This window comes from Aquarana catesbeiana, linkage group LG07 (genome assembly GCF_042186555.1).
Source record: "Aquarana catesbeiana isolate 2022-GZ linkage group LG07, ASM4218655v1, whole genome shotgun sequence".
NCBI classification, from domain to species: domain Eukaryota; kingdom Metazoa; phylum Chordata; class Amphibia; order Anura; family Ranidae; genus Aquarana; species Aquarana catesbeiana.
Window position 1 is genome coordinate 106,012,464 of NC_133330.1, and position 24,725 is coordinate 106,037,188.

A 24,725-nucleotide genomic window follows, 5' to 3' on the forward strand; every position below is an offset into this window, starting at 1 on the left:
GCTGAAGAGGAAGCTGGAATGCAGAGAGGACCCAGAGCCACAGCAGGTAAGGAAGCAGGTAAGTAAGCAGGACTGGAACCAGGAACAAAGCAGCAGGTAGTAGCCTAGAACGCTGGACTGGAACCAGGAACAAAGCAGCAGGTAGTAGCCTGGAACGCTGGACTGGAACCAGGAACAAGCAGCAGGTAGTAGCCTGAATCACTGGACTGGAAGCTGGAACAAGGCAGCAGGTAGTAGACTGGAACGCTGGACTGGAACCAGGAACAAAGCAGCAGGTAGTAGACTGGATGCTGGACTGGAACCAGGAACAAGACAGCAGGTAGTAGACTGGAACGCTGGACTGGGACCAGGAACAAGGCAGCAGGTAGTAGACTGGAACGCTGGACTGGAACCAGGAACAAGGCAGCAGGTAGTAAACTGGAAGGCTGGACTGGATACAGGTATCAGACTGAGGAATGGTCAAACAAGCCGGAGGTCGGTATCGGTCGATCAGCAGAGGTACCAGGGACAACACAGAGGGATGGTCAGGCAAGCCAAGAGGGTCTGGTGCAGGCGGATAGCAGGATAGTCTAACAGGAAGCCGGGTCAGATAGCAGAGTACACAGGTCAGATCAGGTTAAGGCACACGGAACACTGTAGAGCAGACAGCGGGGACAGAGTGTGACAGGCCGGTTTAAATAGCCCGCCTGGCACTAGCGGGAGTGCGCACGCGTGTACCCGTGCGTGACAGCACCCGTGAACGCTCGCGCATGCGCAGTGGAACCCGCGGCCGTGTCCCCCTGCGTCTGGATCGCTGATTACTGGCAGGATCTTCATGACAGATGGCTCCACTTTACATATGCTTAGAACTTTTTTCCTATTTTGAACTTTGCGTATACGTTTAAGCCTACACCTTTTTTTCTTGATACTCCAATTGTATCCAGCAATTTTGTGTTAGCAGCTTTCCCCATATTTATTTATTTATTTATATATTTAGCGCAACAGATTTGTGTTTTTATTTTTGTCTCCATTTATAGACAAATAGTCTAACTGGCCATTTATGAATGCCTAAACACTTTGAGTTTGCCTTGTACCTCTTTCCAGCTTTATGCAGATTAACTACTCTTGATTGTATGTCTTCAGAGAGCTACTTTTTGCGAGGCATGGTTAACATCAGCTGCTGCTTCTTATGAACAGCAATCTTAATGGTTAAGTGTCTTTCTTTAATCGTACATCACGAGACACAGAACCATAGTAATTACTATGTGGGTTATAGTCCACCTTCAGGTGCTGGACACTGGCACACCCTAAACAGGAAGTTGCCTCCCTATATAACCCCTCCCACTACTGGAAGTATATCAGTTTTTTCGCCAGTGTCTAAGGTGTTGGTCACGAGTGAAGATGTGCTGTGCTGAGCTCCCCTGGAGCAATCCTTTCTGGGGATAGCTATGTAGCCGGATCCATTCAAAGTGTCTTTTCGGCCGAATTTAATGGAACCCGGGCCTCGTATCCGAAGAAACAAGGTTTTGCCTGTAACGCTTCTCTTTTTAGAGAGCTGGACCCCGGGATCCAGTACTTTTGGTATTAAGGCCATAAAGTTTTACTGGCGGGGTGCTTTTTACACGTCCAGGATTGTGGGTTCCCCAAGGGTCCCTGGTTCCTGAAGGTTTGTTAACGGAACCCACCGTGAAGGGTGAAGATTGGGTCTGTTGGTTTTACCACAGAAAACCCTGCGGCGGGAAACGTAAGTGGAGTTTTTCTAAGGAATTTTTAAATTTTGTTATGAAATGTCTCCTTTAAAGTAAATGTTGTCATGCCTAAGTGTCAACACTGGGGGCTGTATGGAGCATGTACCTTCTCATGCTTTGCTCAGAGTCACGCTGTGTCACAGAAGCAGCAGACTTTTTTCCTCCAGCTAGCAGGCAGACCTCCGGTAAGTTTGGAGGGTTTTGCTTTCTCCAGACACCCCCACCTGAGCTGAACTCTTCCCCTCTTCAAGAGGCTGAGTATAAGGGAGAACTAAAAACGATCGGCAATGCCGTTTTCTTTCACCGCCCCTACACAGCGGCGGCTTCCAGGTTTTCTCCACGCCATCCCTCCCTCACTCAGCTGATCCCGTCAGATCGGAGGCCCGTGCTTGCGCAGGAAAACTCTTTTTTTGAAAAAGAAAGGAGGGGTGGCACGATGCGACGGTGGGGACGGGGCTTAGCGTGGCGTTGGCGTCCTCCAACACGGGAGTGTGTTTTAAAAAAAAAAAGAAAAACTCCATTTATGCTGGCTGCAAAATTTTTGGAGAGACATAAGAGCAAAGAAGAGCATGAAAGAGGTTGATGATACAGGCATTTCCTATTTGACACATTTACTTTGCATCAGGCTGAGCATTTATAGCAGTGGCAGTAGCTGGACTATTGCTCAAGCAGTAGATGCAATTTCTTCTGGTAGTACCTCTGCTTTGTGCATCGGGCTATGGTCAGAAGGGGGGTTGAAACACCCCCAAAAAAGAGCTAAAAGGGTCTCCCTCAAGCTCTGGAAAGCCTACTCATCTCTACAAATGGCATCCTCCCCTGAGAGGGGATGACTGGTCAGAGTGAGCATAAGGGCCATGAAATGTTTGCAACTGTTTTTAACACTGCAGCTCCTGTTTATTTTATGCAAGTTGAAAAAAAAAAAAAGTTTAGCGACTTTAATCGCATCCTAGAGTGGGTCAAAATGCGACAGGTTCTCTTCCATCACCCAGGACCCACAAACTGAGGAACTAGGGGCAGGAGAAGACAAATTCCCTCAGGGGACCGTGGCGAGGCTGATGACTCCTCTTCTGAGGTGTCAAATGCGGGAGAATCAGCTGTTCCAATCTTAAGATCGATGGTACAATTTCTTGCTGAATGATCGCTCCACATTTATGTACCCTTAACTGAGTGTTTGGGTTCACTAAAGCCTCCTCAAGCTGTGCATGCCTTTTCCTGTCCATTCATTGCTGGAAAAGCTTTTTTGTATCTGAAAGGATCACCCAGATAAGCATTTTTTTCCCTCCTAAAAAGTTTTCACACTTTATCCTATGGGGAGGAAATTCAGTAGGGTATACCAGCAATTACCGCTGCTATATCCTCTGTGAATAAGTTTGACTTGTCAAGGAGACAATGCTCAAATGCTTAGGTATCCAACAGATAAAAAGGTGGAATTCCTATTGAAAAAAAACAAAACTTTTTTCCTCTGGCAGATTGAGTGTCTCAGCCTGCGCTGACAGTAATTGCTTAATCATTGAGAGACCAGTTTAAACAGGTGTTCAAGGTTACCCTACTCAGCAGGCCCAGGAGGCAGCTTTATGTTTTCTATCCTTCAGGCCTTGCGCCCTTTGCTAAGCGTCTTGTAAGAAGCTACTGGCTAATCTTCCTTTTTGCGGTGAAACAGTTATTTGGGGATGTTTTGGTTAAACATCCACAGAAATTCTAGTGGAAAGCACCTCTTTTGCCATTTTAGAAAAGGAGTAAATGTATTTTCGTTTTAAAGCTCCTTCTCTTGTGTCAGAGGCATCAGCCTCCAGGCAGTCACAGCGGCTTCCGCCATCAGGTTCAATCGAATAGGGGGAATTCTTCTGCAGTTCTCAAGGATCTGGCAGGAAGAGTGTCGAGACGAAAGGGGGACTTCCTCAATAGCTCCAGGGTACAAACTGGAGTTCCAAGAGTTCCTGTCTCCTCGTTTTCTCAGGTCAAATGTTTCTAAGGATCCAGAGAAAAAGAAAAAAGTGATCATGGGGGTCTCCATGTAAGAACAGAGGTTGGGGTTTGATTCAAATCTCTTTTTTTCACAGTGCCAAATCCAAATGGACATTCTGGATGTCAAAATTCTAAATTCAATTCCTGAATATAACCACTCTTTTTTCGTATTGGAGTCGATCCAAATCAGTTATCTCCATCCTACAAGGAGGAGAACTGCTGGCGTCAATCGACATCAAAGATGCATACCTCCATATGCCTATTTTCTCGCTCACTAGTAATATCTACTTTTCAAGGTGGAAAATCTTCATTTTCAGTGTGTAGCTCTGCTTTCTGGCCCCTCTTCTAGCCAGATTAAGGGCCCATTGTATAACGATTATGGTTTACCTAGTCGATCTGTTCTTGATAGATCAATCGGTAGCCTGCTTAGACCAAAGTATGGTCACCACATTCAACTACCTGGAATAACTAGGTCGAATTCTCAACCTAGGAGAAATCTTCTTCAAAACCATGAAGAAGGCTAAAATAACTGGCTCCGATCATAGGTTCACCCAGAAAAGGGTATTCTTACCCCAGGCAAAAATCAGCGCCATAAGGGAACTGATTTAGGTGGTCGAAGCAAGATGAATTTCTTCTATTCAACTTTGCATGAGGTTGTTGGGTAAGATGGCTTCATTCGAGGCCGTTCCTTATGCTCAGTTTCATTTGAGACTGCTGCAAAACAGTATCCTATCGGCTTGGAACAAAGGGTTCAAGCTCTAAATTCCAAATGTGTCTGACTCCAAAGCCTACGGCCACATCACCCTGATAGCGCCCAATCTCGTCTGATCTTGGAGGCTAAGCAGGGTCAGGCCTGGTTAGTACCCGGATGAGAGACCACCTGGAAATACCAGGTGCAGTAGGCTGAGTGCACCGGAGCCTCAGTTTATGGTTAATATCCAAAAATCTACTAAGGGGAAAGTCCTTCCTTCAGTTACCTGGTAACAACATATGCCAACCTTTTTTGTTTAGGTTGGGGAACAGTCCTGGAAGAGGTAACTGTCCAAGAGAAGTGGCCCAGATCAGAAATGGCCTTGCCCATTAACATTTTAGAAATTCAGGCAGAGCTCTTGGTCCTGAGGGCCTGAACGTTCAGTTTACGGTATTGTCCTGCCAGGATTCAATCCAACAATGCCACAGCAATGGCCTATATTAATCACCAAGGGGGCACAAGAAGTTGTGCGGCCCAGAGAAAGGTGAATCATATCCTATCTTGGGCAGAAAACAATGTACTTTGCCTATCAGCAGTCTTCATTCTAGGAATAGAAAATTGGCAGGTGGACTACTTGAGTCACCAGCAGTTGTTCTCGGGAGAATGGTTCCTTCACCCCGATATCCTCCTGTCAATATGTCAAAAATGGAGGATCCCAGACATAGATCTGTTTGCGTCCAGGTTCAACAAAGAAATCGACAACTTTGTGTCAAGAACAAAGGATCTGCTAGCATGCGGAACAGATGCCTCGCTATTCCTGTGGAATCAATTATCACTGATTTATGCATTCCCTCCTATTCTGCCTGCGTCCATGACTTCTTTGCAGGATCAAGCAGGAAGGGAAGTCGTTGATTCTTGTGGCCCCCAGAAGGGCCAAGGAAATCTTGGTATGTAAAGATCATAAAGATGGCAGTAGGGGACCCATGGACCCTACCATCACAGCCAGACCTTCTCTCGCAAGGTCCGGTGTTCCATCCTACTTTACAAAAGCTAAATTATATGGTCTGGCTATTGAGACCCACACTCTGAAGAAGCGTGGGCTGTCAGGTTCAGTAGTTTCTACCTTGGTTAATGCAAGGGAGCCAGCCTCCATGATTATAAATTATGGAGTCTGGGAAACATATGTCTCCTGGTGTGAAATCAGGAGTTGCACCCCAGGAAATAGATCAAAGGTAGAATCCTTGACTTTCTGCAGATGGGGTGAGAAGTAAGGCTGGCCTTGAGTGCTTCTAAGGACGGGTCCCGGCCTTATCGGTATTATTTTAACGACCACTTGCTTCGCATTCTTTGGTTCGTAACTTCATTCAGAGGATAACACGACTTAATCTCCGGTTAGGTAACCCCTGAACCCTTGGGACTTGAATTTAGTTTTGTCAGCATTACAAAACAGCCTTTTTTTGGGCCGATACGACATATTCCCTTGGTCCTTTTTTGACAAGGAAACTATTTTTTTCTGGTAACCATCTGCTGCAAGAAGGGTATCAGAATTGGCTGTTCTTTCTTGTAAAAAGCCATATTTTTATTGTTCACAAGGATAAGGTAGTATTGCATCCTCGAATCAGAAAAGAGCTGGCGACTCGGATGCTCTTGAATAAAAGTCCTTTATTGGGTTACATGGGTACACGGGTACAGGCTAGGCTGATGCGTTTCGGCTAAGAAGCCTTTGAAGGCTTCTTAGCCGAAACGCGTCAGCGTAGCCTGTACCCCTTGTACCCATGTAACCCAATAAAGGACTTTTATTCAAGAGCATCCGAGTCGCCAGCCCTTTTCTGATTCAAGTACATTTTGGGGCCTGAACGTACTGGCAAGAGCACCAGATCACAGTTCATAGATCATCATATTGGCAGTGGAGCTGGGGTATCATTTTGCTTCTCTAGTATTGCATCCTCATCCTAACTTTTTACCGAAGGTAATATCAGGTTTTTATCTAAACCAGGATATTATGCTAATAAAACAAAAAACGTGCGCTCATAATCAGTGTAAAAAAGAAACTCGTATTGAAGCAATCCCAATCAATACAAATAATTCAAGGAAATAAATGTGCAAGACGGATCATGTTAAAGCGATCCAAATCAATATAATTAAAATAAAATACTTGAAACAAACATAGGTCAAAGTGCTGTCGATAAATGATATATAGTGAAATGTGTGCTGGTGTGCTTAAAACCATATATCAATGAACTACTTGGAACTTCCCGCACTAAATAAGTTGTTACATAAACCAGTCCTCAAGTATAAAAAAGCTTCTCAGCCATAAAAGGAAAGGAGGTAGTCCATAGAATGGATGACAGAAGGAAAAGTTCCATAGGTAGATAACCACTTCATAAAGGCAGAGGGAGACATCCACGATCCAACAGGTCAAAAGCCACACAGATAAATGGAGAAGGAGGGAGTGTGTAGACAAAACTCTCACAGAATCCAAAGATATTAGAAGATGGACCCTTACCCTCAAAGGTGGACCTCCCTTCTGGCGAGGTCTTACGTGCAGGCAGACTTAGCCCTCTGCGGGGACTGTGGGTAGATGGTATCCGAATCCGCTGATGTACCGTGCGTCTCCGACCTGGTGTGAACCAACTCGTCCACCTGAGGAGGGGTGATAAGCCCACTGAGCACACCATCAACTGGTTGTATGCTAAGGTAGAGTTTCTTGATGTGTTGTGGCCTGTACATAGATAAACTCTACAAGTTTCACCATAAATATCACTTCCTCAGGATATTTGATGAATAGTTAAAAACATAAATATGCTAGCGCCCATCAAGGTAACAGAAATCGATGCTATCCGGCAGGATGTGAGCCCCAAGGTGGATGTGGGGACCAAGACACGGCAAGGATTAGAGGTTCTCAAGAATGAGTCAGGCAGACTCAAACATAACTCCTTGTCTTTGACTCTTCAATGATCTCTCCCTTCTACTATGGATCAGCTGTTCACCTTCCGCCCTCTTGTAGTTCCAGCTACTCCCAATGTACTTCACATGGATAAAGGGTTGATCTCTCATACAAACAGCCTCTCTCCACGGTGGTGAGCGAGCGGACACACTTAATAAGTGTGTCCGCTCGCTCACCACCGTGGAGAGAGGCTGTTTGTAGCAGCTTGATGGGCGCTAGCATATTTATGTTTTTAACTATTCATCAAATATCCTGAGGAAGTGATATTTATGGTGAAACTTGTAAAGTTTATCTATGTACAGGCCACAACACATCAAGAAACTCTACCTTAGCATACAACCAGTTGATGGTGTGCTCAGTGGGCTTATCACCCCTCCTCAGGTGGACGAGTTGGTTCACGCCAGGTCGGAGACGCACGGTACATCAGCGGATTCGGATACCATCTACCCACAGTCCCCGCAGAGGGCTAAGTCTGCCTGCACGTAAGACCTCGCCAGAAGGGAGGTCCACCATTGAGGGTAAGGGTCCATCTTCTAATATCTTTGGATTCTGAGAGAGTTTTGTCTACACACTCCCTCCTTCTCCATTTATCTGTGTGGCTTTTGACCTGATGGATCATGGATGTCTCCCTCTGCCTTTATGAAGCGGTTATCTACCTATGGAACTTTTCCTTCTGTCATCCATTCTATGGACTACCTCCTTTCCTTTTACGGCTGAGAAGCTTTTTTATAATTGAGGACTGGTTTATGTAACAACTTATTAAGTGCGGGAAGTTCCAAGTAGTTCATTGATATATGGTTTTAAGCACACCAGCACACATTTCACTATATATCATTTATCGACAGCACTTTGACCTATGTTTGTTTCAAGTATTTTATTTTAATTGTATTGATTTGGATCGCTTTAACACGATCCGTCTTGCACATTTATTTCCTTGAATTATTTGTATTGATTGGGATTGCTCCAATACGAGTTTCTTTTTTACACTGATTATGAGCGCATGTTTTTTGTTTTATTTGATTTATTTTACACAGATATTGGTGTTTTATTCGTGCAGCTATAAGTTTTGAATATAATTATTTCTTTAGTGCGGTTTTATTTTATATTTATGTCTTATGCTTTACAGGATATTATGCTACCTTCATTTTTCCAGAACCCCGTTCTATGGAAGAAAAATCACTACATTCTCTTGATGTGGTGAGAGCAGTCAAAGTCTACTTAAAGGCAACTGCTCAGATTCGGAAAACTGATGTTTTGTACGTGTTGCATGAAGGTCCTAAAAGAGGACAGGCAGCATTGAAACCTACCATTTCTAAATGGATTTAACAAGTAATCATTCAAGCTTATGGTTTAAAGAGGTAGTTCTACCCTCTCAAATCAAAGCGCACTCTTCTAGGGCTGTTAGTGCTTCGTGGGCAGTGCATCACCAAGCCTCCATGGCTCAGTTCTGCAAGGCCGCAACTTGGTCTTCAATCCATACATTTACCAGATTCTATATGGTGGATGTAAAAAGACATGAGGATGTCGCCTGTGGGCTCAGTGTACTGCAGGCAGCAGTATAAATCCTCTGATCTCATGGTGCCCTACTTTGGTTGTGTCTCCCTCCCCTCAGTTGGCATTGCTCTGGGACATCCCACATAGTAATTACTATGGCTCTGTGTCCCGTGATGTACGATTAAAGAAAATGGATTTTTATAACAGCTTACCTGTAAAATCCTTTTCTTTTGAAGTACATTACGGGACAGAGAGGTCCCACCCCTCTTTCTAGTATACATGTGTATTGCTTTGCTACAAAACTGAGATACTCTCAGTAGTGGGAGGGGTTATATAGGGAGGCAACTTCCTGTTTAGGGTGTGCCAGGGTCCAGCACCTGAAGGTGCACTATAACCCACATAATAATTACTATGGCTCTGTGTCCCGTGATGTACTTCAAAAGAAAAGGATTTTACAGGTAAGCTGTTATAAAAATCCTATTTTTATCAACCAAAGTGAGTCCAAACCACTCCTCCAAACTTATTCAATTAATCTGACTCCGGGTGTGCAAAATACTGACTCCCATTAGCTTTTGATGAAGTATGGGTACGCTTACTTTTTCCTCCAGCATTTTGAATATTTGGATGTGTTCAATACAAACATGAGAAATTAAAATGTTGTATTATCAGCTTAAGCACATTGTGTGTGCCTATTGTTGTGACTTAGATGAGGATCAGATCACATTTTAAGGCAAATTACAGCAAAAAAACTGTTAAATCCAAGGGGTTCACATACTTTTTTCTGCTACTGTATAAATCACTGGGTTTGCACTAAATAGGAATATACAGTACCTAGGAATGTCAGCAGGAGGCACTGAAAAACTTTCAGGTGCCCCTGAGCTGACATTGCAGTCAGGCTCAAACAACATTGTTGGACACATAAATAAGGTATGCCAATAGTTTACATTGGTAACAAATTCTACTACAGCCTCAGTTACCAGTTATTGTACCATCATCTATGATAATTACAGTTTTTGCCATCTGACTTCAAGGGGCTGCAACAGCTGTTGTTCCAACTCCTCTAGTGTTATGTCTGTAAACAGCATGGGTGTTGGCAACTTGAAATGCAAGTGAGCAGATGGGCACATAGAAAAGTCAAAAGAAAAAGGAAATTATACTTTACCTGCATATATGGTACTTGAACACATAGGTAGGTATAGAAAATCATGAAATGCTACATTTCAAGTCAACCTGAACTGATGAAGTTCCCAAAAAGGCAATGATGATGAGCCACCAGTGTTTCTTATAGTCTCCCTTCAGCTGATCCTTTCCCCATGACTTACCTATCATGCCTTGTTCTGCACTGTGTTTCTGTGTGAAACCATCCTGGTAGAAGCAGGGCTTTGCTTCCTTGTCTTAAAGCTACCCTCTTGATGACTGGGATATTATAAATGCAGCAGAAAAAGTAAACAAATAGTTTAAGCATAAATTGGGGTGGCGCTAAATCTTAAAAATTATTATTATTCCTTGATGAAACACCAAAGAGTGCTGAATACCTATGTGAACTCTCAATCAGAAAAAGACATATAATAGATACAAGTGACTAATACCCGTAATATACAAATACTATGTACAATAAAACATAATAAAATAAAAAACGTTATAATCAGATCATATCACCTTCAATGGGCAGTGCCTCCAAAATCCAGTGCTGTGTGAACCACACCAATGATAGATAAAGTTCTTAGTAAAGTGCTGTAATAATTCTCCAAATCATGTGATAATTGAAAATCATGCAATCCAGTGTTCATGTTTTAAGAACTTTATCTATCATTGGTGTGGTTGGTGTGGTTCACGCAGCATTGGATTTTCGATTTTTGATGCAGAAGCACTATGCCTTAGATGATCTCTTCAAGGTGCAGGCCATGGCAGAACGCAGGCACAGTCAGTGAACTTCTATTTTCATGGGGAATTCAAGTCAAAAAAGATAAATCTTTTAAGATACTGCTTATGCACAATTCACATTTTTAGATGTTCCCTCTAGGATAGCAAATCTTAAAGTGCACCCTGTTCCAAAAATATGGACATTAAACCATTCTTAAGGAGCACAAAAATTAGTTTTAAACGAAGGCTACATTCACATTTAGCTGAGCATTTTCAGGCATTTTTTCAAGCGTTTTTTTCAGGTGTTTTTGAGAGTTTTTTTTGTTCAATATTAATAAAGTCTGTATATAATGTCATAACAATAGAGGGTGAAAACTAACAGAACAATGCTGTGTTATGTTGAAACAGTTGGTCTTAAATATTAAGGGAAGACAATAGGTTACATAAGTCAATGCAACTGGAGATATAATGCCAAATGGTTAGCCAGTAATGAAAAACATAAAAAAAATCACAGGGGAAAACCCCTAAGGGCATATTGAAGAACAGAGAAGAGGGAAAGAAATAAAGAGAAAAAAAAAGAGAAAGAACAGAGTTAAAGAAGAGGAAAGAGAAGGAGGTCAGCCGCTCAGGCCGGGCCATGGTTACAATCAACAGCCTTGGCATAACCCCAAGCATCAGGGCTCAAGGAGGCAAGAGCCAAAGCCAGGTGGTATGAAGTGGTCTACCCAGGGCTGCCAGACTTTGCGGTGTTTAGGGATTGCAGCTAACATTGTGGCCTCTATTTTACTATGAATCATAGCATGGGTCATTCTGTATTTGGTCTCGAGTATACAGTGTTGTGGACTTCCAGGCCCTTGCTATGGTTTGTTTGGAGGCAGTCATAGGTTGCTGTAAGAGTTTCGCCTGAGCTCTAGTGAAATCAAGAGCACAATGGTTTAATAGGGTGATTGCTGGTTCAAGTTCTAAAGTTTGATTAAGCAATGTTGAGGCCATCTTGAAGATCCCAACCCAGAACCACGATCGGGCATGTCCACCAGATATGTACATGTGTACCCGGCTCTCCACAACCATGAAAGCACACAGAGGAGTAGCCAGGTAAAATTTTGGAGAGTCTTTCCGGGACTAAATACCATCGTAGTAAAACCTTATAGTTAGTCTCTACTGCCAGCATATTTTGAGAAGAAGATTTAGTCACTGTCCAGATGCTATCCCAATCCTCTTATTCCAACTGCACTCCAGTGAGGTCACAGACAGCAATAAAATTTGACAAAGGATATAACCCTTCCCTGCTCTATTAAAAAAAATACCTTTACATACACTTTTTGATAAGTGAGACAATGGTTTATATTACTAATTAAAACCTTTTTGATGAATCAAAAGTGCCCTGTATTCACTCCATCCCTATTTATGGGAGCATAAGGAATATGTGACTGCAAATGATTCCTGCCCATACATCTTCCCTAGAATAAGGAGCACCCGTACATTGTCACCTGGAGATGTGGCAGTAACACACCTTCTTTCTTAGAGTTGCTATGCTCATTCTTTCACTGTACCCATGGAGGAGCAATGTAGCCACCCTTGGACAATAGCATCGGCAGCCTATGGAGAGCATAGTGTTAGATGAACTAGAAGATGTAAATGGACTATACGCAAGTGGCTATCAAATAAAGCCTAACTACAGATAACACTTTGTTAAGCATTTACTCAAAAAGAATAATTCCTTTTGGAATGAAGTATACAATAACTAAAACTATATGAATAAAAGTTTACTATTGTCAGTGGCATCACTAGGGTTGGTGTCACCTGGTGCAGCAAAACATGGTGCCACAGTTCTACTTGATAGTGTCACCCAGGGTATTTTTCTCAGAGAATAGGTGCAGGAACTCAACCACACCCCACACCTTTCCCCAGGGTAGGGGGATGGGGGGTTGAGCGTACCACAGCAACTGGGTGTGGGAGGGTCCTGAAGGGGCATTAAATTCCAGGATGGTGCTACATACAGAGTGAGGTTTTGGAGGGTGCTAGGTATAGGGTGCAGGGTTCAAGATGGTGCAGAGTTTAGGAGAGTGCAGGATTCAGGAGGGTGCTTGGTACAGGGTGCAGGGTTCTGGAGGGTGTTACATACAGAGTGCAGGGTTCTGGAGGGTACTACATATGGAGTGCAGGGTTCTGGAGAGTGCTATGTACAGGGTGCAGAGTTCAGGAAGGCGCTACATACAGAATGCAGGGTTCTGGAGGGTGCTATGTACAGGGTGCAGAGTTCTGGAGGGTGCTAGGGACAGTGTGCAGAGTTCTGGATGGTGCTATGTATAAGAGTTCTGGAGGGTGCTAGGTACAAGGTGCAGAGTTCAGGAAGGTGCTACAGAGTGCAGGGTTCTGGAGGGTGCAGAGTTCCGCAGAGTGCAGGGTTCAGGAGGGTGCTTGTAACAGGGTGCTGGAGGGTGCTTTGTACAGGGCGCAGAGTTCAGGAAGGTGCTATGTACAGAGTGTGGGGTTCTGGAGGGTGCTATGTACAGGGTGTAGAGCTCAGGATACTGCTAGGCTTAGAGGGCAGAGTTCAGGTAGGTGCTAGGTACAGTGTGCAGAGTTCAGGAGGGTGCTAGGAACAGGGAGCAGAGTTCTGGTGGGTGCTAAGAACAAGGTGCAGCATTCAGGAGGATGCTAGGAACAGGGTGCAGAGTTCTGGTGGGTGCGAAGTACAGGGTACAGAGTTCAGGTGGGTGCGAGGTACAGGTTGCAGAGTTCAGGAGGGTGCTAGAAACAGGGTGCAGAGTTCAGGTGGGTGTTAGGTACAGGGTGCATAGTTCAGGAGGGTGCTAGGTACAGAGTGCAGAATTCAGGTGGGTGTTAGCTACAGGGTGCAGAGCTCAGAAGGGTGCTAGGAACAGAATGCATAGTTCAGGAGGGTGCTAGGTACAGTGTGCAGAATTCAGGTGGGTGCTAGGAACAGGGTGCAGAGTTCAGGTGGGTATTAGGTACAGGGTGCAGAGTTCAGGCGGGTGCTGGTTACAGGGTGCAGAGTTTAGGTGGTTGCTAGGTGCAGGGTGCAGAGTTCAGGTGAGTGCTAGGAACAGGTGCATAGTTCAGGAGGGTGCTAGGAACAGGGTGCAGAGTTTAGGTGGATTTTAGGTACAGGGTGCAGAGATCAGGTGGGTCCTAGGTGCAGGGTGCGAGTCCAAGTGGGTGCTAGGTGCAGGGTGAAAGGTTTAGGTGGGTGTTAGGTACAGGGTGCAGAGTTCAGGTAGGTGAAGGGTTTAGAGTTCAGGTGGGTGCTAGGTGCAGGGTGCAGAGTTCAGGAGGGCGCTAAGTGCAGAGTTCAAGTGGTTGCTAGGTGCAGGGTGCAGAGTTCCACCTTCAAATCACTTTCCATGGCAGGATTGTCTTCCCCCTCCCAGCACAGCCCCATCCCCCTGCCTGAACAATGATCACACTAAATGCTTTTCTCTTCCAAAATCTCCCCTCCAAACACAAACCTAGGATACAGCACAGCTCAATGCAGTGCGAGCAATACCCCTTCTCCCAGGCTTCTCCTCATGACCTGTCATAAGACACGTCAGAGCCGAGGAGGAGCCTAGCAAAAATTTCCCCAGCTAGTGTGACAGGCAGCGGCGGCGAGAGATGCTGCGGGTGTCAGGAATCGATACACCGTACATGCCCAGCATCAGTACACCAGCTGCGCCCTGGGAGGGTTCAGTGCAGCGGCCCGGACAGGAGCACTGTCACTTCTAAATAAAGAAGCCTGGCTTCTGTGTTTAGAAGAGACAGCACTGAGTGGAAAGCAGCTGAAAAAAAAGCCCTGGTGTCACCCCTCTGGCGGGTGTCTCCCGGGTGTGGTCTGCACTCCCACAGTGATGCCACTGACTATTGTAAACACCCCTGTCAGTGTTAAATGGTTTCTAGCAACCTTACTGCCACCTTTGCTGGACAACCTGGCTTGTTAAAGAAAGTTGAAAAATAACAGCCTTACTGGCAGGATCGACAGGTAATACAACTATGTTACAGGAGGGACTCCTGTAAGAAAACCAAAGACTGTTGTGTTAATGCTATTGGCAAACTGCATCGTAGATTTCTTTTTTATTTTGCCTATAGTTCCATTTTAATGCCACTTTGCACCCCACATGCTAACAGCTTCAAACAACCAACTGATGACTGACAGCCACATTTCACATGCTTTTCAATCCAAGCTAACCATCACCTGCAGAATTCATTTATATTTTTTCCTGTAGGTTTAAGCAATCTCTTGTAGACCTTGTGGAAAATATCTTAGTCGGATGTAAATTAAAGTGTAACTAAACCCATCGATTTAACTGTTTTCTAAAACAGTTACACTCATAGGCGTGCGCAGGCACACCCTAATCTCTGGGGGGGTACTTTGGTTCACCCCCATCTCTGCGACTATCTCTGTCACTGGGTCGGAAAGGGTCACCAAGGTTTGCCTTTGACTTTCTACTCTGGCTGCCATGTTACTCTAATGCCTCGCACACAGCATGCTGAGGCTTGCAGCCAGTCGGGATGCTCCGATGTGCAGTATCTCCCCAGGCTGAGGAGGTGTTGGGCTGGGTGGGGGTGTGGATGAACTCTCCCTCCTATACACTCACCTTATGTTCACAATGCGAGGGTATGGCAGCCTATTCAAATAAATGGGCTCCTGTGCCTGTGTTTCCACAAAAAAAAGGTGCATGCATCTTTTCAAAAATGTGGCCGCAGGGAAATCGCAAGGTTTTTTTGACCATGTGATTTTCCTGTGGTTCCCACACCAAGCAAAAGCATTGCATGCTGAGATGAGTGTTTGTTTACATTGATAAGTGCCTATTTATTAAAAATATCAATATCAAATGTTTGTGTATATATATATATATATATATATACCTACCTATATATATATATATATATGTAGCACTGGTAGATTTTAATCTACCGCTGATAGGTAAATCTAGTGGGTTACTTATTATAGGAAGTTATATTTGTTCCAGCTTGGCTGACGTTGCGTGTAGTTCCACGCTGTGCCTGTGGGTGTCGTTGTCGCCATGGGCCAGTGTTGGAAAAGCAACGTGTTGAAGCGTATGAGTGCTCCTCTGTCCCGGGGGCAACTCGGTGGAGGTGGTCCTCCGAGTTGCATTCTGGGAGAGGTTATTTATGGGACAGACGCCATGTTCTGGGGTTTGTTTTCAGCCACCTGCTGGCCCTCCTGGCCGACAGGTATGTGTTAAGAGTACCACCTCGTGGTCCTCCGTTCCGGAGGCCCAGGTCGCTGCGGCGTGTGGGTGGGCCCAGAAGCCTGTCTGGGACCTACCACAGCAGCAGAGGAATGGTCCTGAGCTGTCTATGCAGAGTGAAGAAGCTGAACAACCGAGGAGATCCCAGGGGAGGACCCGTCATGGAAGGATCATGCAGAGTACTGGTCTGGAGAGGGGCCTGGTGACTCAGTTGGAGGACGTATCCTGAAGTAGTCTTACTGCATAGTACTGCCGGGTTGGCTTAAAGGTTCAAGTACCGTGTCTGACATTCATCGCAAATCATTACATCCTGTGGCAGAGGATCGTACGGGTTTTATTTCAAACAAGTCTGTGGCAGAGACTTCTGTTCGTGCTATGTACTGGCTGCTAGACAAGTGAGAGAGGTCTATCCAGGCGGGCAAAGATTGAATCCCACAAGGGGAGCGCATTCAACTACAAGTGTTCAATTACAAAGAATGTTCTGAAGAATACTAAGGAAAGGTATGTGAGCTTCCCTGCAGCTTTCCTTCTGCCTCTTTCCTGCTACTTCCTTTATTTGTTTATTAAAGCATTGGAAAACCTACTCAAGTGTTTAGTGCTTATATCGTCCAGAGGTAAACTCAACGGAACAGAGGTATCGAGAGTGAAGGTAACAAGCCCGCTTTAAACCAGCAGCTCCACCGAGAGTTAGTGCTACATATATATAGATATCTATATATATAGATATCTATATATCTATATATAGGTATAGGTATAGGTATATATATATATATATATATATATATATATATATATATATATATATATATATATATATACAGTATCTCACAAAAGTGAGTACACCCTCACATTTTTGTAAATATTTTATTATATCTTTTTAGGTGACAACACTGAAGAAATTACACTTTGCTGCAATGTAATGTAGTGAGTGTACAGCTTGTATAACAGTGTCAGTTTGCTGCCCCCTCAAAATAACTCAACACACAGCCATTAATGTCTAAACCGCTGGCAACAAAAGTGAGTGTACCCCTAAGTGAAAATGTCCAAATTGTCAATATTTTGTGTGGCCACCATTATTTTCCAGCACTGCTTTAACCCTTGGGCATGGAGTTTACCAGAGCTTCACAGGTTGCCACTGGAGTCCTTTTCCACTCCTCCTTGATGACATCATGGAGCTGGTGGATGTTAGAGACCTTGCTCTCCTTCACCTTCCGTTGAGGATGCCCCACAGATGCTCAATAGGGTTTAGGTCTGGAGACAGGCTTGACCGGTTCATCACTTTTACCCTCAGCTTCTTTAGCAAGGCAGTGGTCGTCTTGGAGGTGTGTTTGGGGCCGTTATCATGTTGGAATACTGCCCTGCGGCCCAGTCTCAGAAGGGTGGGGATCATGCTCTGCTTCAGTATGTCACAGTACATGTTGACATTCATGGTTCCCTCAAAGAACTGTAGCTACCCAGTGCCTGTAGCACTCATGCAGCCCCAGACCATGACACTCCCACCACCATAGACTGTAGTCAAGACACACGTGTCTTTGTACTCCTCACCTGGTTGCCGCCACACTCGCTTGACACCATCTTAACCAAATAAGTTTATCTTGGTCTCATCAGACCACAGGACATGGTTCCAGTAATCCATGTCCTTAGTCTGCTTGTCTTCAGCAAACTGTTTGCGGGCTTTCTTGTGCATCATCTTTAGAAGAGGCTTCCTTCTGGGATGACAGCCATGCAGACCAATTTGATGCAGTGTGCGGCGTATGGTTTGAGCACTGACAGGCTGAGCCCCCACCCCTTCAACCTCTGCAGCAATGCTGGCAGCACTCATACGCCTATTTCCCAAAGACAACCTCTGGATATGACGCTGAGCATGTGCACTCAACTTTTAAGGTCGACCATGGCGAGGCCTGTTCTGAGGGGAACCTATCCTGTTAAACCGCTGTATGGTCTTCTTGGTCACTGTGCTGCAGCTCAGTTTCAGGGTCTTGGCAATCTACTTATAGCCTAGACCATCTTTATGTACAGCAACAATTATTTTTTTCAGATCCTCAGAAAATTCTTTGCCATGAAGTGCCAAGTTGAACTTCCAGTGACCAGTATGAGAGAGTGAGACCAAATTTAACACACCTGCTCCCCATTTACACCTGAGACCTTGTAACATTAACGAGTCCCACGACGCCGGAGAGGGAAAATGGCTAATTGGGCCCAAATTTAACATTTTCACTTAGGGATGTACTCACGTTTGTTGCCAGTGGTTTAGATATTAATGGCTGTGTGCTGAGTTATTTTGAGGGGACAGCAAATTTACACTGTTATACAAGCTGTACACTCACTACTTTACATTGTCACAAAGTGTCATTTCTTCAGTGTTGTCACATGAAAAGATGTAATAAAATATTTACAAAAATGTGAGGGGTGAACTCACTTCTGTGAGATACTGTATATATATCTATATATATATATAGATATATATATATATATATATATATATCTATATATATATATAGATATATATATATACACAGACATTTGATATTGATATTTTTAATAAATAGACACTTATCAATGTAAACAAACACTCCATTTATATATATATATATATATATATATATATTTATCTTGAAATGTTCTACATTTTGTCATGTTACAACCAAAAAGGTAAATGTATTTTATTGGGACTTTATGTGCTAGACCAACACAAAGTGGCACATAATTGTGAAGTGGAAGGAAAATGATAAATGGTTTTCAAAATTTTTTACAAATAAATCTGAAAAGGGTGGCGTGCATTTGTATTCAGCCCCCCCGAGTCAACTACTTTGTAGAACCACCCTTCGCTGCAATTACAGCTGCAAGTCTTTTTGGGTATGGCTCTACCAGCTTTGCACATCTAGTAAATGAATTTTTTGCCCATTCTTCTTTGCAAAAAAGCTCAAGCTCTGTCAGATTGGATGGAGGGCGTCTGTGAACACCAATTTTCAAGTCTTTCCACAAATTCTCAATTGGATTTAGGTCTGGACTTTGACTGGGCCATTCTAACACATGAATAGGCTTTGATCTAAACCATTCCATTGTAGCTCTGGCTGTATGTTTGGGGTCGTTGTCCTGCTGGAAGGTGAACCTCCGCCCCAGTCTCAAGTTTTTTGCAGACTCTAATGCCCCGTACACACGTTCGGACATTGATCGGACATTCCAAACTTGTTTTGCATACACACGGTCGCACAAAGTTGTTGGAATTTCCGATCGCCGAGAATGCGGTGACGTACACCATGTACGACGAGACTAGAAAAGGCCAGTTCAGAACCAAGCGCGGCACCCTTTGGGCTCCTTTTGCTAATCTCGTGTTAGTAAAAGTTTGGTGAGAAACGATTCGCGCTTTTTCAGACTCGTGGTTTTCAGATCGTTTTCTGCTGTTCAGTTTGTGCTTGTGGGTTTGTATCTGCTCTTAAGCGCGTGCAGCGAGTGACGCGTGACTCTTGTCATTGTGTTCTTGTTCATTCGTTACTGTTTTTCAGGTCGCTTTTCACAGGCCTTGCTGTTCTTCAGTGCGTTCTGTTACTTCGTTCTGAGCAACCGACCGTTTTCTAGCCATGTTGCGTATACGTACTCCTCGTAGAGTTCGTGCTTGGTGTTTGGGTCCTGACCTTGACACAAGTCCAGTCCATGAACAGGGTGAGGAGGAGTTCATGGACCAAGAATTGGTTGCTTCAGCGTGACCAGTTCTGTCATATGCCTTTGCTCCGTGAGATCCGTGAGAATAATCCTGATGATTTCAGGAACTTTCTCCAGATGACGGACCCTGTATTTCACTGTTTGTTGGCTTTGTTGACCCCCTATATTAGCAGGCAGGATACCTGCATGAGGCAAGCCATCACTCCGGAGCAGAGGCTCGTCACCACCCTGTGGTACTTGGCGACGGGGAGAAGCCTGCAGCACTTGAAGTTCTCAACAGGTATCTCCCCCCAGGCTCTGGGGATCATTATCCCAGAGACCTGTTCTGCCATCATACAGGTCCTGCAGAAGGAGTATATTAAGGTAAGATTTTTATCCTTTAATATCACATTTTATTGTATTTAATGTTTGCTAATATATTGTATTTCTTTCCTCATTCCCAAATTACCATATATATATATATATATATATATATATATATATATATATATATATATATATATATATATATATATATATATATATATTGGAATATGCTGCGAATGTCCCCTTTGTTCTCATGCATGCTGGATTTTTCTGTAATTATTTTTTTGTCCTTCATACATATTTGCCTTCACTTACCTCCCCAGCATGGTCTCCTGGCCCTATATTCACCTCATGTATTCACTTAACAATGTATTTTATCAGCTCCATAGTAGTGCTTTACCCCAAACACCCCCTAAAATGTTTTTAAATGTGATTTGTGCTTTAAATTCAGGCAGAGTGCCAGAGGCTTTTTTTGGGGGGTCCCCCAATCATTTGGAACCCTCCCTCCCCCCAACTGCTAAGTCAGCTGATACCAATGTGCTCAAATGTGTACAATGTGTGTTTATATCTTTGTATTATGACACTTCTTACCTGTCCAGTGGGCTGCCAATAGTGTAACTGAGGGGGGGCTGGCCAAAGTAATACCCATTATTTAGGCATTCATCTCTCAATGAAGTGGAGAGGGTTACCTGTCAAAGAGTTCTCCCCCCCCCCCATAATGTTAGAAATGGCCCATGAGAGGGGGTGGGGGAGGGGGAATCTGATAGGTGTACCTTATACTTTGGTCTTTAAAAACTCCCTCAAATATATGTTATCTTGGTGTTGGCCAAGAATGTTTGTGTCTAATCTGCTTTCCGTGTTTATGTGCAAAATGACTAATTTTTTTTTCTTGTTTGACTCCACAGTTTCCTTCCACGCCACAGGAATGGCAGACTGTGGCCTCCCACTTTGCCCAGCGGTGGGACTTTCCTAACTGCGGAGGGGCAATTGATGGGAAACACGTCCACATCGTCCCACCACCCAACTTGGGGTCATACTATTACAACTATAAGGGGTTCAATAGTATTGTGCTGTTGGCGGTGGTGTCGGCTACTTACGAGTTCCTGTATGTGGACGTGGGGAAGAATGGCCGGATGTCAGATGGTGGAGTCATCACTCAGACGGAGTTCTACAGGCGTCTCCAGAATGGCAGCTTGGACTTGCCACCTCCAGAAGACAATGTGGAAGGACTCCCATTCGTCTTCATTGCAGATGAAGCGTTTGCGCTGGGGGACCATCTTATGCGGCCATTCCCGATGAGGACCCTCACCCCAGACCAGAGGGTTTTTAATTACCGGCTGGCCAGAGCCAGAAGAGTGGTGGAGAACACATTTGGAATCATGGCCAGCCGGTTCTGCCTATTTCTTACACCCATACACATGGCAGAGTACAAACTGAATCATATCATCCTGGTGTGCTGTGTTCTACACAACTTTTTACGGCAACATTCTGCCAACTATGTTGGCTCAGTTGGGCCTGAGGCTGGAATTCAAAATGAACCAACCCTGAGGGCGCTTGAAAGTGGCCGTCCTGGCTTGCCCCCCCTGAGTGCCCGTGATGTCCGTCTAAGATATCTTGAATACCTTGCGGGTAGGGGGGCTATCAATATGCCAGACAATGTCTGAAACCTTTTTCAAATAAAAAAAGAATTTAACTACTAAAATCTTTGGTGACATTTACTGCTTGTGTTTCTTTTAGCTGACCCTGACAGAAATGTGGTGAGTCCTGAAAATGGCGTGATTGTGTAACATTACAAAGCATTGTTGGGTGTTATTTACTAAAGGCAAAGACACTTTGCACTACAAGTGCACTTGAAACTGCACTTGTAGTGCAACGTGGATTTTCCCTTAGGAAATAACCCCTATTGTCACTGAAAACACCAATTAGAGCACAACAAAAGTTTTGGAGCGTTGACGCAATAATCCACACATTCTTGATTAACAATCTTTTTAATACCAGCACAATCACATGTGCATTTAGAAAAGGTTTTTAAAACAAACCAACATGTTTGTTGTATATAAATTTTTGGGGTCACATTAGAAAAAGTAGAAATGTCCTTTTAAGATAAAACAGGCATGTTTAAAACAAACAAGAAAGACACAAATCTTGAACTTTCACATTTGGTAGAACTTGAAGGCAATATCAGACATGAGTATTTACAAACTGTGTTTGATATTGCGTTCAGATGGGGTGCAGTCACCCCTAGAAAAGCCAAATTTTGAAGATGCACACCAATTGCCGAATGTCAACATGTGCTAGCTGCCATCATGGGGGATCAAGGGACGTGTTTTGTGGGTGCAACTCCTTCCTCACAGCTACTTTATTATTGAGGAAGGGGTTGCACCCCCAAAACGCGTCCATTGATCTCCCGTGATGGCAGATAGCACACACACTGTGTGCCTCTTCAAAAGTTGGCTTTTCGCAAATATGTCAAAAAATGGTAAAAATTTTTAGGTCACAAAAAGCGCAAAAAAAATAGGGATTTTGAGGGGTTTTAAACTCTCCCTCAAACATCAATGATGTTCTTAATTTTTTTTTTAACATCACTGATGCTTTTCTGGATGATTTCCAAGTCCCTATTACACCCCATGATCTCCCCGATCAGGATCTGTGCACTTTCCAAGGTGAAATGAGCTGGATCCACAACATCACGATCACCTAAAAAGATAGAAACAAAAACACACCATGTATTATAAATATGCCGGCATCCATCTCTTACCTAAACCTGTGGTCGCAGACACTCACCTGTTGTGGTGCCAATTTCCACCACGTCTTCCTCCTCCTGCTCTGCTTGGCTTGGGTGGCTTTCCCCTTCTTCCAGAGGTGGGGGGTCTGTGGTCTCCTCGGATGAGGGGTGTCCTCCGAGTCTTTTATACCCTATGTAAAAAAAAATAGGTATACTTAGCACACAGATATTTCATGGCAGAAATAGGAATATGAAACATTGCTTGGAAGTGGGGTACAATTGTCTATTTTGGCATAGTTCCAAGATGTAGAATTTTTAGTGTCCTTTGTCAAGCTTCAATACTTTACCTGTTTTGTACAAGCTTCACAGATGGAGACACCCCTATAGTATACACTGGAGCACCTGTGTGGAGCCCCCTAATAAAAAGGGTGTTCTTGTGTCCCACACTACAGCTCCAGCGTCCAGATGTGTAAACAGCTACTCAGTGTCCTCTCCTTACACAGAATCTAGTTTGCATTTAATTCTAGTTACAAACCCATCTACACAACCAAATTATTTGCAGACAAGTAGGCCATAAAAAATGTGGGCAAATGCATATGGCCAAAACAATGGTGTTTTCTAGGCCGAACGAACAATGTTTTATACGAACGAATAATGTGCCCATGAACATGAAAGTTGCCATTTTAAACTGGATAACAGTTAAGAAAAGCAAATGGAGCAGCACGAACGTAATAAACATAAAGAATAGGAACACAGCACAACTACTTACTTTTTTGCAGCACTCTCTGGATTTTTCTGTACTGCTCGTGCTCTCTTAATTTGAGGTCCGACCACCGCTTCCTGAGCTGATCTTTCGATCGTCGTACCCCGAAATTCCGGTGCAGACTCTTGACCACTTTCGCCATGATCTTGGCCTTTCTGACATTGGGGTTGGGGTAAGGTCCATACTTCCCGTCATAGTCGGCCCTCTTCAGGATGTCGACCATCTCCACCATCTCCACAAAGGACATATTTGAGGCTTTAAATCGTCTCCTTCTGGATCGGGATGTTTCTGCCTCCGGGCTCTCCTCCTCCTCCTCCTCCTCCTCCTCATTGGTGTAATTATCAGACACCTGCTCTGACTCCACCACGTGCTCTTCCCCCACTGTGCCGAACGAGAAGGAGCGGGGAATAGACTAGAAAGAATGTCAGGGGCGGGCGGAGTTTCACGCATGCGCAGTGTCTATAAAGCGTAACACGCGTGCGTAGTATGTACGATCTGTGAGCAGAGGAAGGAGTAACGGAGGCACCGATTGTGATTGCGAAGGTAAGATTTAACATTGGGCCTATACTGCTTCTAGATTGAGGCCTGTATTTCCACAAGTTTAGAAGACTTTAGGCTGACATTAGGGTTTGTCTTGTGTTGTGTCTTGCAGTGAAAATGGATATCTTGAAAGATAAGGACTTTATGCCAATCTTCATTGATATGTTCAGGGAGCTGCCCTGTCTATGGCAGATAAATCACCCTGATTATAAGAACCAAACATAGAGGCAGGCAGCGCTGGATAATTTGTTGGAATTTGTGAAGACGGTGATCCCCACAGCAGACATCACCTATTTGAAGAACCTAATAGGTGGCCTGAGGAGCACTTATCTAAGGGAGCACAAGAAGGTCTAGGATTCCCAGAGACCAGGAGCTGCTGATGACATTTATGTCCCCAGGTTGTGGTACTATGACAGGCTGCTTTTTCTGGCAGGTCAGACTGAACCCAGGCCAGCACTCTCCACTCTTCCTTCCATGCTTCCTTCCCCCCCAGCTGAGTATTCTGACGCCCAACCTGGGCCTTCCAGGCAGCAGCATGTGGAGGAGCCCAGATTGAGCCAGGTATAGCATTCTTCTAAATATTGCTGGTTGTCCAATTAATGATGTTAAATAGATGTTAGTTTGGATTGCTAATTTATGATTGTGATTGATGAAGCAAAAACTAAAACCATGTCCCTTTTTCATACACAGGGAAGTCTCAGCCAGGAGGTGGCCGGGCCAAGCAGGCTGCCTGATACCCAGGTCCCTCCCCTACACCTTCAAAGAAAAAAAGTGTCAGGAAGAGAAGTAACCTGGAGGAGGCTAAAAGTGGGGGAAGATGGTAGT

The 24,725-nt window shown here is 44.2% G+C and overlaps 1 pseudogene; it reads left to right on the top strand.

Annotated features, from left to right (window-relative positions):
* The first annotated feature begins 4,478 nt into the window (after positions 1-4,478).
* LOC141104003 (5S ribosomal RNA) lies at positions 4,479-4,597 on the top strand (annotated as a pseudogene).
* Positions 4,598-24,725: the final 20,128 nt, after the last annotated feature.